Below are 12253 nucleotides of genomic sequence, written 5' to 3' on the forward strand. Positions count from 1 at the left end.
TATTGACGCTATGCGGTGAAGATATTTCTTGATTTTGTATGGAAATGTGTAGTACCAATCTACTGACAGGCATAGTAAGGACTAGTTTAACTGCTGCAATGATTCATCTGTACAAGTCGATTAGGGCTGGGTATCGAACCTCAATACTATTTTGGTACTGGACAAAATGCATCCGTAACACAAAGTTTCAAAATCTGTGCCAAGTATCAAATGCTGGCATTGAATGCTTAATCAGTTTCTTAATCTTGTTTACTTATTCTTAGATCAGATAGTTCAATTAAATCTAGATCTGATAATTTAAGACTGAATTTATTTGAGCAAAGTTTTTCTATGGCTGCTTGTATTTAGACATACATTTAACATTTAACATTTGAGAACTCTGGCTTCTTTTGTTAAAGAAGAAAAGAGAGATTTTGTAGAAAAATTAGTTTGTACTTGTCAAAGTAATATAATGAAAAAGTCTGATACTCAGGTACTCTAATATCCAAAACTTTCAGATGATCAGTTGTAACAATTATATAGAAAAATCTTTTATTGTAGTGCAAATTACCTTAATAAATTCTGTATTTCATTTGGTCCTACAACTGAAGCTGATGGATGCTCTTGTCACAGACAACCATGTCACAGTGAGGTAATGTTTCTTTCTGAGTGTACCTTTAAACACTCAGTTTTTGATTTCATCAGCATGACTTTTCTGCTATCTAGTGGTGATGTATGAGAACAACAGCGGTGTGTATTATACATATTAAAGGGTAATGCCAATGTTTTCTGTGTACATGTGTATACACAGTGTATATGTAAGTACCCATGAGGATTCATCAAATGTTTGCCATTTTATTTTAGCATTAATAAAATACTGTGAAGTAATGTATTGTTCATTCATCAATGCCAGAGCCTTCCACTTGATCAGAAAATGTGCCTGACACACATCAAAAATGCAGAAAGAAATTGGGCCCATATGTCAGAAATGTTAATGTTACATACTATTATATAAACAGATGTGTTTTCTAGTCAAATTTAGATAGTCTTGTCTAACATAACTTTATACACTAAATATAGAATTAGGTAATGAGAATGTAGTGGGAACTCTTAAAAACAACCTTTACTTATTATAATGATCAATCAACCTAACCTAAGTCAATATGCATCAAGTTGATACAATATTGTTGTATTGACAGTCAGAAAGATGTGTCTAATTATAATAATAATGATCCTAATTACATGATTATTAATCATAATCATGATCCTAAATCAAATCAAATCAAGTTTATTTATAAAGCATATTTAAAAACAAACAGGGTTGACCAAAGTGCTGTATAATAAAATAACAAAAATAAAATAAAATAACATAAAACTGTGACAGCAAAACAGGAGTGCAGATAACATAATAATATTTTCCCATAAGCGCACACAAATAAATAAGGAAGAGTTGGAAAAAAAACAAAAATAAAAAAACCCAGAAGAGTAAAACATGTGGGTCTTAAGTTTAGCCTTAAAAGTGTCTACAGAGAGGGAACACTTAATTGAAAATGGTAAACTGTTCCAAAGCTTTGGGACTGCTACTGCAAATGCACGATTGCCCTTATCCCTTAGCGTCGATCGAGGAACAGCCAGGATAAGCTGGTCTGAGGATCTGAGAGATCTGGAGTTGGAAAGGGGGCAGAGGAGTTCAGAGATGTACTGAGGCGCCAGGCTGTGTAAAGCTTTAAAAACAAATAATAGAACCTTAAACTCAGTCCTGTACTTGACCAATGCAGGGATGCCAGTACAGGTGTGATGCTGTCTTTCTTCCTGCTACCAGTTAGGAGTCTAGCAGCAGCACTCTGCACCAGCTGTAAGCGAGACAAGGATGACTGGCTAATACCCAAATAAAGGGCATTGCAGTAATCCAGCCGAGAGGAAATTAAGGCAAACGGTTTAGTGATATTTCTTAGCTGGAAAAAGCAACCTTTCACAACACTGTTAATTTGTTTGTCAAATTTTAAAGCTGGATCGAAAATGATACCAAGATTTCTGGCATGGGCATGAAGATTAGGTGCTGGGGGCCAAAAGTGATTAGTTATACCCTCGATGGAGTTGGAGGGACCAAATAAGACCACTTCTGTCTTACTATCATTTAATTGAAGACAGTTTTTGCCATCCAATATCTCACATCCTGGAGGCAGTCAAGGAGGGACCCAACTGTGTTGTTATTATTATAATCAGGTTCTAATGGGAAGTATAGCTGAGTGTCACCTGCATAGCAATGGTAGGAGCTATTGTATTTTTTGAAGATAGAGTGTAGAGGGAGCATGTATAAGGCCAATAATATGGGCCCTAAAATGGAGCCTCAAGGTACTCCACAGGTGATGGTAGCAGACAAGAGGAGCTTTCCAGTTTTGACAGAAAAAGATCTATCTGTTAGGTAGGAGGCAAACCACTGGAGGGTGCTACCTTGAATACCGACATGGTTCTTGAGACAGCTCAGGAGAATAGTATGGTCAACTGTATTGAAGGTGGAGCGAAGGTCCACTAGAATAAGAATGGCACATTTACCAGAGTCAAGAGACAGCAGTAGATCATTGAAGACTATAAGTAGAACTGACTCAGTGTTGTGATGTGCCCTGAAGCCTGACTGAAATTTCTCCATAATACTGTTATTTTCTAAAAATGACAAGAGCTGAGAATAGACATTTTTTTCCATGACCAGATAAAAATGGCATCTTTGAAATAGGCCAGAAATCATCAAGGTTAGGATTTTTAATAATGGGATGTACTACCGCATGTTTAAAGAAAGAGAGAACAGAACCATTTGCCAGACTACTGTTTAGGATGAGTGAAATTGTATGATCTACAGTGTTGAACACTTCCTTCAGCATGCATGCAGGGAGAATGTCCACAGGACAAGTAATCGGCTTAGTGTATAAGACTATGTCTTTAATATGAGCAAGAGACGCAGGCTCAAGCTTAGGACAGCAGTGCAAGGAGGGAGGATGGAGTTGGCAGGAAGTGAAATAGCAGATCAGATGTTATCAGTTTTACTTGTGAAAAAAAAAGGAAATTCATCACAAGTGACTGTGGTTGGCACAGGGCAGGCAGTAGCAGCAGGGTTTAGGACTATTAATTGTGTCAAAAAGTACTTTGAGAGAGTGGGAATTTCTGGAAATAATATCAGCAAAGTCTTTTGACCACGCAGCTTTAAGGGATTGCTGATAATTAACAAGACAGCTTCTCATCATGTCATATGAGACTTGAAGTCTGTCTTTTTTCCATTTTCTCTCTGCTTTCCTACGTGTCATCATTGAGCCAGGACTGAGTTTTAGTTTTAGGTTTTCTGATTTTGAGTGGAGCAACACAGTCCAATATGTCACAAGCAGTCAAGTACACAAGATGTAGAGTTAAATCGGGTGATTATCTCCTCTGTGCTCAGGCAGGAAGAACAGGCCTCGATGTTGCAGGATAAGGAAGAAGCTATATAAACATCAGAGAATTTGCTAGCAGTACAAGGGTTTATTGTGCGGGAGTAAGAAGCAGGTAATTGAGATTTGGAAACAGTATGGAATATGGTGGAAAACCTGATGCACAGATGATCTGAGATCCCCATCTCCTCCACAGCGAGAGGGAATGGTCAGACCAAGCGTAAAAACTAAATCTAGTGTGTGCAAATATACATTACATATTCACCAAGAAGGAGTACTCCCTATTACATCAAGTTATACTCATCTAACGCACGTAGATGGTGTGACTTCATTTTGCAGAACTCATCCTGACCACTGGAGGTCAGAGTTTTACCATCTATGAACTAAACCCTGGCTAAAAATCATTGCCACATTAATTACATTCTCTCCACTGGAATCAACAAACTGAAAACGTCAGAATCAACATCCAAACAGCTCAAGGGGAAGCTTAATCCAATACAGCTTCTTTTGCAATTAAATTAAAAGTCACCATTGTTCCAGCACCATTTGATTTTCACATACAAGGATGAGCACAACATTGTTTTGGGACCTAAAAGCTGTTCCAATAAACAGAAACCATAAAACAGAGTAGTTAAAGTAGAAGAGACATTAATGATGATGTGCTGCTAAAAATGGCAAGAATTATTAGTCATTTATCTAGCTTTAATGTCCTATTTTATCACAACTAATGAAAAAAACATTTTACCAAGAAAATTATTCTTCCTCTTTTTTTAGAAAGTGTCTGAAACAAGAAACACTTCTGAAACTGAGTACTATATGACTTTTTTTTAGTGTGGGTGTATGTGTATTTGTGTATCTACGTGACCTGTATGTAACGGATGTAGAGATCGTTGACAAGATAAGTTTAAGTCTACCCAGCAGACTTTGTGACACAACAACTCTGATGGTAAATTTGGGAAATGCATTGACATGCCTTGACGTAGGCCCTTTGGGGGATTTTAAACACTACAACATTGCAATGTAAGCGGCTGATATGCTACCTATGATGAGCAAGACACACCTTAAAACAGCTGTGATGTCTGACTTACTGTACAGACTACCCAAAAAAAGCTTTTTTGTACCACGGACTGCAAAAAAAGAAGAAAAAAAATTCATGTTTCTACTTCACTGATCACTTTACACACATGACAAGCTTCAGCTAGCATGCAAAGGCAAACATTGTGCTACTTTTCATAATGTAAAGCTGTGAATTAGAGTAAACAAATGCACTCTGTAAAAATATACAGCAACAAATCTGTGCTTAAGTCAATGGATCATAGTGTTACTAAGAAACCAAGCTTTTCTTTTGGTTGACATTTGCGGAGTGAAACGTGCACACATTCTTGCAGCAGTTAAGTTAGTTTAGCAAATTTATCCACACCTGGTGTGTGTAAAATTGCTGAAAATTGTTTTTGTGCCATTGTGGCTTTAATATGCTGAATGTAAAAAGGCTCCTTACTGAAAACATTACTGAAGCTTAAGATACCAACAAATAAACAAACAGCAGAAAACAAATATACAAATGGCTGTAATATAACACGAAGACGGCTCATTTGACACAGATGCTTTTATGTGTAACTGTAAGTGCATTCCTACAGTACAGTAGTTCCTACATGTAATCTGCAATGCCAAGAAAGGATGTTCTTCCTGCAGAGCAGCTGCAAAATCTCACAGTTGATCCTGGTCCATTTCTATAGTAAACACATCCATACACATAATCTGACACTGCTCTGTCTTCTCCTCCTCCTCCTCCTCCTCCTCCTGCTGCTGACATCCATTAAAGAACTGTTTCATTTTCAACCTTTTCTCTAAGTTCTTGTCATAGACTGACTGACTGTCTATATTCTTTTTTCTTAAACTCTAAGAAGACTATGCAATGTCCCACATCCTTAGTGGAGCTGATCAGTAGCAAGAAAAAACTTAAGCTTGACTCAAGTTTGGTTGGCAGGTTTTGGTTTTAAGTGGCAGAGAGAATGATTTTAGGGTAATAATAAGTCTTGTATCATCTGTAGTAGTATATGAGAGATGAATGGAGCACTCCTACAAGATACTTTGCTGAGTTTTTGCTGAAAAATGTAATGGTATATAGAGCCTGAAATGCATGACACAGCAGATGCCATTTTTACACAGAATATGTAATCTCAAACCACTCATTACTAAAGCGGAACCACCAAATCTTGTAACTGCTGCAACAACTTATGTTTATCATTTAAATTGGACAAAAGAGAAGTAAAATAACAGTATTGAGTACAATCAACTACTTGGTCACTCACTCACACACACACACTATACTTTACCCTAAATCTTTCTGCCACTCTTCTGACACTGAATACAGAAAGATGTTTACTGCATGAATAAACACTTCTCTGCTTTGTTCCTCTTTATGTGGAATCATGTTCTTTCTTTGTGTAGCTCATGGCCATTTTTTTCTCCACATGTATATTGAGACAATTCTGCATTTTTTCTAACAAGAACAACAGTAAACCAATAAAGTTAATTTTCATTGTCATCAAAACTACAATGTATTCTCAGCACAACTGCATTGTGCATTTAAAGCAATCAAACTACCAAAACACTGCGGTCTGTCTGTCTTTGCTGTCGTGCGCCTTGTTTGTGTTAGGTACGTGTGGCAGGAAGTGATGACGTCAGTGTACTTCATGTACGACAGCAACTTGGTTATGTGTGGGAGCAGCACAACACGAAAACAAACAATTCTCATCTCACTGCAAGATGTCATCACAACTTGAGATTGCGGACAACCAAACTGAGTTTTTTTTTTCTGCTGAACTCGGGCAGATTATTTAGAAATCTCATCTCTAAATAAATCAGTGGGTATAGTATGCATGATCAGATATAAAACATTACTCACTGAAAAACATTTCTGTCTTTATGTGACTGTAAACTAAACCATATGACACCAAATTACTACTTGTGGGCTCAGCTGTTTGCACAAAGTTCAACACTCTCTGATTCGGATCAACTGAGCCTGTAAAGATGTGAGTTGGACCAATCAGTGGCATATGGGGTGTTTCAAAACTAAGTGTTATAAATATAGTAAAATTATTATGCTGCAACTGCAAGGTCTGTTACTAACCTCAAATTAATTTTGGAACTGATTTTCCCGGATAGTTTCAGAATAATTTGACTGTGTAAATGAAGAATGACTAACCAGTGAGGGGTTTGTACATCCAGTCGAGTGTGTGAAAGGTTGAGTGAAGAACATAACTTGTAATAATCTCTTGATCAAATCATACACCTATCGTGATTTGCCACACCACATTGAGCAAAGTGAGAGCTGTGAACTAGATTTTTATCATATGTTTATTATTTTGGACATGATATGACTGGCTTTGAGGCTCAACTAAACATTGCAGTTCATGTCAGAGCAACAGTTGAAGTTGTCTCCCCATTTCACAGTGGTAAACTACTTCATACAATCTCATAATAAACAAAATTGGAAGCATCTGTAGACAGAAATGGTTAATATGATATTTATCTTTTTGATAAATGTCCATATCAACAAAATACCCCGTTTGTGAAAATCTTTTCCCATCTGTTTTTGCTTAGCTTTTTGTTGTATCTTTATAAGCATATTGCTTTTAATCATGTAACACTAGCAGTATAGAGGAAGCAGCTGAATGACTTACTATTCAGTGATCCTTCCAAACCACTAATTTTGCTCTTTGGAGCAATTCATCCAATATGTCTTAACCTCTTCCACTCCCGCCCCCCTACCATAGACCCATTTTTGGGGGGACAGCGGATCTTTAGGGGGAGACAGCAGGTCAACAGTATATGCCACATAGAAGTGGTATACATCATCTGAAAGCTGGGAACCTGAAGATTAATTTGAGATGCAGCTCAGCACTGTGGGTCAAGTTTTTCTAGTAATAAATTTGTAATAAAAACAAATTTTCTTTTTGAAAGTTTAGAGTGTGTAAGGGCTTAGAACATTATGATGGAAGTATATGATGGCCATTCACGTGCTCAGTTATATCTCATAAGTTGTTGCAGCAATATTTAATTTGATACCATTTGTTACACAGATTTTTGACCACTCAAAAATTGATAAAAATTGCCAGAAATCCCTCCAATATACCACATTAAGATACCAAGACCTTAAGGAACACCATAGGAAAATTCATGCTGTGATTTGGTATCAAAAACTTTTAACATTTGGAGATTTCTATAAGAATTGCATTTTTTGGCGATTGGATGGCAAGTACTTCTGTTCTGGAAATTACTAAGAAACCCCTTATTGTCAGAATACCTAGGAAAGCCATACATCCTCTTGATGCCCGAGGTCTCTAGTATGTGGTTATAAAGTGTCATGATGCTATGATTATCCTCAAGGTCACAATAGGTCATTTTATACAGTGAAGTCAAGTTTCAAAAAATGGTCTCACTACAATGAAATGGCTACTGTGAAGACTATCATCATCACACATAAATACAACTGGGCTCGTCAAATCCATGAGAGTCTCAGCTTTCCAGTCATATCAAATGTATGCAATTCCAAGACTGTTAAGGAACCCCAGTATGCAGAAATATTCAAATACACCATTCTCAGAATAGGCGGAAATAACACATTTATACTGCACTCAAAAAACTGCATGGGATTAGCATAAAGTAGACATGTCTGTAAATGGGAGACAGGTGGGTACCCATAGAACATGTTTTCATTCAGATATCTTCAGGTGTGAGGTCAAGGGACCCATTTGAAAATGACTATGCCAGTTTTTCCCTCACCAAAGTTTAGCCTAACTTTGAAGTGTTATTCAGCCCCCTTCCCAACAAGCTAGCATGACATGGTTGGTAGCGATGGATGCCTTAGATCATCTAGTTTCACATGATACCAGTAAAACTGAGCCTGCTGAAAGACAGTAATGTCAGCTGAGGAGCCCAGTGTCCCCAGGGAGTAGAAGAGATATTGTTGCAGTTAAATCTAGCAGTTTACACTTTAACCTCTTTGTCACAGTGTAATTTTAAAACATATCAAGATGCCAAAAGTTGCCGGTAACAGGGCCATAAATACCAGTAAATATTTTATGATCCAAAGACTTTTGGAGTTGACTCTGTCACTATTAGACTTTTGTCAAATAGTGTTGTGACTGAGTCGTGACTGAAATAGAAATAGAAACCCACTCAAAAGAAATGCGTCACATTTACAGAGAAGTTACAGCAAAGAAACTCATGATTGCATGTATAAAGTCCCCCCTCACCCCCTCCCGCCAAGCCTGAGTCTCTGCCAAAACTTCAGCCAATTCAGTTTCGCAGCCACTCTGACAGGAAGCTTTTCCCTCCCCCTTCTTCCTCAACCCCTCCTCCGGCTAGGGTGGGCGTGCTGAGGGAACACAGAGCATGCAGATGTTGACTTTCCACAACTTAAGTTGTGCCCACATCCGTTTCGTGTGAAGACTTTTGCAACCTATAGAAGGCTGTTCATACTAACAGTAAAACAGCAGGCACCAAAATACAGTATATCTTCAGTGCAGTACACTTATAGCACCACGCTGAAGCTTAGAAACAAGAACAGGCGAAACAGAAACTTAAAGTCTGCGAGTGAGTGAAAGAGTTTGTGAGCATATAAGTGGGTAAGAGAAAATTCCAAGGAATGTACAGTATGTACTAACCTGGAAAGTTTTAAATAAAAAAGCTCCTATTGACAAGCTTTTGTTTAGCTTTTAAAAACATAATTGTACGCTTCAGCATGAACACTTTTTCCTGTCAGCACCTACCCGCTGAGTCGATGCATTGTGACATTTTCTTGTCTCACCAAGCTAATCACCACTCTGCCTCTGCCTCGTAACAGGTCTGTCTCATTCAGTCAGAGGGAAAATGCAGAGCAATTTTCAAGGAACTCTGCTCCATCATTAGCCTGCTCATTGAAACTTCTCAGAAAATCAACCTTTAGGTTTAAACGACCTAGTTCTCTCTACGGCCCATATTCAAACCCAAACACATAATGACTTCCTGATAAAACTGCAAGAAATGAATAAAAATAGTAGACTCCAGACACAGGGGCAAATGTCAGCACACATAGAGATCTTTTTTGCACTGTCAGATTCACTACTAGGCCACTGAGATGGGATCACCACACCCTTAAAAGTCGTCTCTTCTATGGATATACTGGATATACTGTCAGTCAAACAGGCTATTGTTTCATTCAGCGGCCTAATTGAGAAACTTTAAGCAAACCAGGCAGTAAAAATCCCGCAGAAACTTGTCCTGTGTCTGTTTGTTTTTGTCCGTTACAGTTCAGGAATTTAACGTTTTAACTGTATAGTTGCTATGACATTCGGTACATTGCGGCATCCTCTAACGTTAACGGTACAGTATACGAACGCTATATCATCTACTTTCACGTATTTTTTTTGTTTGTTTGTAAAAAGTAATAGCTTACACGTTTTCTTCTTCACTTGTTACGCTACATGACAGCTGTTTTGCACCAGCACCGCTACTACTACGAGTCACGAGAACACGCGCGCGCGCGTACACACACACACACACACACACACACACACATACACATACACACACACACACACACACACACACACAAACGGTCACATAGCACAAACACACAGTAGGCTACAAATAAAAAACTCCGTCCAAACACAGCTTTTTTCTCACCTGTTTTGGCACTTTTGGCTCACTTGGCTGCAGCACCGACGCGTCTTTTCATACTAAATACGGCAGATGAGCTTTAATACAACGTGTAAGAGTTGTTTACAAAGTTTCATCGTGGACTCCGATTGGTCTGAGTGAAGTTCAGTCGACGCCCCAAAACCTCGGTCACCGGGCCGAGTCTCAATAAACGCTGTTTCCTGGATTCGTTGCCTTTCTGTAGACTGAAATAAGAGAAGGGCGCGAGCTGCGATAGAGCATTAGGTAATATAGAAAATTAGGTAGGGTAATAATTTATTGATTGATTGATTGATTGATTGATTGATTGATTTTTGCTTTCTTAAGCAAAGGGTTGATCTCTTAAGTTAGTGGTCCTCTAAGTGGGGTCCGGGGAATCCCAGGGGTCCTTGAAGGGGTTCCAGGGGGTCCCCAGCAGAAAGAGGAATAATTTATTCTCACTATAATTCCATCCATAAGTAACACAATGACAGAGTGTATGATTATGTTGGCTGTGGTTTCCATACACTTTCTGTGATAACACATCTAACAGCAAAAATCTTATCAGATGGGGGACCCTGGGACAAAATCAAATAGGTGTGGTCTAATGTGGTCTAATTTGTGTCAGTTTAGGGGTCCTTGACGTGAAAAAGTTTGAGAACCACTGTCTTAAGCTTTTATTTGCAACTCTATGCAGACATACAGTATGGATGTATTAAATGCATCCATGAGAACAGAGAGTTTTCCTATTTTGGCTACTGTGCACCGGTGGTTCCCAGATGCTGGGACCCACCAAGAGGTTGCTCTTAATCTGAGGGGTTGCAATGATTTACAACTTTTTTTTCTCTATTTCTTATGAATTACTGTATCATTTTACATCTCAGGCCAATAAAGAGTAGGCCCATTCAAACAAAACAGAATTTTTGGTGGAAGTGGCCTCCACACATTGATATATGTAACCTGTGACAAAGGGTTAATAATAGACAAAACTTTGGCTTAAAGGGTCACAAACCTAAAACTGGCCAACACCAAATAGCAAAAAAGTGTTAGAATCTGCCTCACATACATGGGATACATGGCTTGAGGGAATACATTAGTTAGCACCTTTTAATTTTACATTAAAGCTGAAACAATTAGTTGGGTAAGTGATTAGTTGATCCATAGAAAATTAATCAGCAACGATTCTGATAATTGCTCAAGTCATCTTTCAAGCAAAAACACCAAATGTTTTCTAGTTCTAGCTTCTCATTTGTGAGGATTTGCTGCTTTCTCCTCAAGATTATTGTTTTTACTTTAGACTAAACAATTATCCAATTAATCTGGAAAATAATCTGCAGATTAATTGATAATGAAAATAATTGTTGGTGGCAGCCCTACTTGACTTGTTCAGTGAACTAAGATCATACACATACCCTCCATGAAGTAGATAATTTGCCCTGTACTAATGCAAATGTATGCAAGAGTTATTCAGTCACAGCAGGCCATGCTAATAGTACTCATTAGTACTTATTTTGGCCTGTCAATTTATAATATCTTATGAAAATTAAACATAACACAGCCTTATGCACAGTGTTTTGAGCTGTCAAGTGAGCAGCCACATATTCTGCTGCAAAACGAAATAGTACTGAGCTGTACGGAAGTACTGTATATCCCAGTGCTCACCACCTTTAGGCGATTACAATTGGAACTGGGAAAATGTATTCCCTATGAATTAAACATTGTTAGAATTATTTCATGTCTAACTGAATATTGCCTATATAACAATAAATCCTATGTCTGTGATTTACAAGCTCACTACTCTTTCTAAGGCAGCATCAAACTAGACAGAGAAACAACTATTTCTGATTTCTAGGGAATACCTTTGTAACATTTGTTTGTCTTTATGGCTTCTAATGTATTTTACTGCATGAATGTGCCTTTAAGCAAATAATAAATTGCTATCTTTGCATCTGATGGCTTCCAGTCTGATTCATTGTTATACTTTGAGGGCTTCACTGTTTGCAACTGTATAGTAATTTCCAATATAAACCTTCCAGGTGTGTTCACATATAGAAATCTAATTTTCTCCCCTCTGAAAATGATAATTGCCTACTATCACTTGGAATCATATATGATCACGTGTTAATACACTGAGAAAAATCTACAAGGGACATACAGACTCTACAGGGAAATAAGTATTGATCCAGTGTTAA

General features: G+C 37.9%; 1 long non-coding RNA gene across 1 annotated transcript in view; it reads right to left on the reverse strand.

Moving 5' to 3' along the window:
• The window catches only part of LOC122985468, a 114088-nt gene extending 103902 nt beyond the window's left edge, over positions 1-10186 (reverse strand). The window contains exon 1 of the long non-coding RNA XR_006404127.1: positions 10071-10186. This is a non-coding gene — a long non-coding RNA (uncharacterized LOC122985468). The remainder of the gene's footprint in view (positions 1-10070) is intronic.
• Positions 10187-12253: the final 2067 nt, after the last annotated feature.

The sequence above is a fragment of the Thunnus albacares genome, chromosome 7, assembly GCF_914725855.1.
Source record: "Thunnus albacares chromosome 7, fThuAlb1.1, whole genome shotgun sequence".
Classification (NCBI taxonomy): domain Eukaryota; kingdom Metazoa; phylum Chordata; class Actinopteri; order Scombriformes; family Scombridae; genus Thunnus; species Thunnus albacares.